Raw genomic sequence first — 2,143 nt, forward strand, 5'->3', positions numbered from 1 at the left:
ATAGGCAAATGGGCTGGGGATCTCTCAGTGAGGATAGAGAGTTAGCACATGGGCTGTAAAAGTATACATTTTTATTTTTATATTTTTTTCTGCTTTTACCATATTAACGATAATTGCATTAGAGTCTACTGGCGGCGCCCTTTTCGTCCACTAGCTGCCGGTGCCCTTTTTTCCTGCTACCTTTTCCCCTGGAGAAGTCAACTATTTGCTTGATAGTCTGTGACACCTGTAAGGCTATTTGGAATCCACTCTGCCCTCTCTATCTCCCACTTCCAACCACAGAAACATGAGAGGCCATTGCTCAAGATTAAAATTAAGATTCCAAACTGCCTGGGGGCTATATGTTGTGAACATATTTGTGTTGTGTAATCATGTTCCCTGGCAGTGGAAATAGACATTTCATTTACCAGAAATTTTGATTTGTATTTCTGCTGTCAGTTGCGGATGTCGACTATAAGTTTATTTATGTAGATATGTAATACTATGAGGGCAGCAGGGACTCCTACCTTTTTGGCCATTCCACATTCTTTGAAGACACGGAAAACCAACAGCTCAACATTTCACCTACAAAAGCCTGGCATGGTACTCCTGGTCCAGATCAATATATTACGTTTGTGGCAGATGAATACATCATGAGGATCTACTGCTCCTGTAACCTCACAGTGATGAAAACAGTGGTGTGTTTTTTTAGAGACTTTTTATTGAGTTTTTTCAAAAAGATGAAACATTAATCAAAACAATCCACTAGCAATCCAGTGACAACTTACATCAGACATCAAATGTGACACAAGTTACAAATAGTTTCCATTAAGGAAGGTTCAAACAAATAAAATACAAGTAAACACTGTTAGCTATATCAGCATATGAGCAAGTTACAAATAAGTTAACCAGTTCGGCCTATCTGGACGAGCTTCCTCGTCCAGATAGGCACTGCTGCTTCTGCCACATGGTGCGCGCGATACAAGAAGACCTGGGTATCTTCAGTAGGAAGATACTCACGCCGCTGTAGCGCAACATGGAAGTCTGCTTTGCCAGGAGATGATAAACTGTATCTATCTGTATTTCTGTTACTTGAATAAATAACGTAAACCTTGAAGAAGCCTGAGGAAGTCTATCTCCTGCTTGCTGGGTGGAGAGTCAAGTGATCTCCCAGTCTGTGAGACGTAACTGTAAGAAGTTACTGGTGTCGAAGCGAGGTGATATAAGAACAGTTTATAACAGTGGCGCTGAAACCCTTCCCTGCCTAGCAAAACAGGCAGACAGGGGCCGGGGGCCGAAGAAGAAGTTTTCAAGATATTCCACAGCAAAACAAGCGGAATAGACGCGGACTGTAAAGCTTATCAAGCTGAGACTGATAAGTGGTGTGGGGAGTGTGCATTGCGTGAGCCAAGCGAGCACACAGGCTGCAATTCGAGGAAACCAGCGGCGAAACTCGTAGATGTTAAACTTTGACTGTAAGTGCACGCAGTCATAGCCTAAACCGGATCGCAGGTGACTGGAAGGCTCCGAGGCCGGCTGGCAGCTGCCGCTGGAGATCGATCCGCTGAGCCAGTGTGGGTACACAGAGATGACGCTCAGTAGTTCCAGGGATCCACTCAGTTTCGTGGAGTTGCCACAAGCTGGTCGAATTGGCAGGCGTACGAAGTCCTCTCAGGCAAGTTTGATTTACGTTGTTATATGGCGTTATCTGTGTTGTATTTGGTGTTATAGCAAGGAGAGGATAATGTGGTCATATGTACATTCTGTGTTAATTGCAGCGTGGAGGCTGCGTGCTTTATTTATTTTTTTGTTCCTTCTTCTATGTTGGTTTTGTTTTTCTTTCTCCCCGTCCAGAGACTGGGAGTGATGCCAGCTGTGTTTTAGCCTAGCAGAGAGCGCCCCGCGGAAGAGATAGGGGGGGGGGGCGGCTGTCGAGCAGGTGGAGGGGGGAGAGAGGGGAGAGAAGAAAGAGAGAGATAGCTGAGTAGACAGGAGAGGGGAGTTGAGACAGTTGTAAAACTTAGAAGTAAGTTTTTTCTTCGGTGAGCTGGCGTTTTTCCAGAGCCGATCAGCGTGTTTTTTTTCCTCTCTGTCCGTAGTGGATAGCGTAGTGAGAGGTGCAAGCTTATCTAGTTCCAGTCAGGGCCGCTGAAAGTTCTAAATG

The sequence above is a fragment of the Hyperolius riggenbachi genome, chromosome 3 (genome assembly GCF_040937935.1).
Source record: "Hyperolius riggenbachi isolate aHypRig1 chromosome 3, aHypRig1.pri, whole genome shotgun sequence".
NCBI lineage: Eukaryota > Metazoa > Chordata > Amphibia > Anura > Hyperoliidae > Hyperolius > Hyperolius riggenbachi.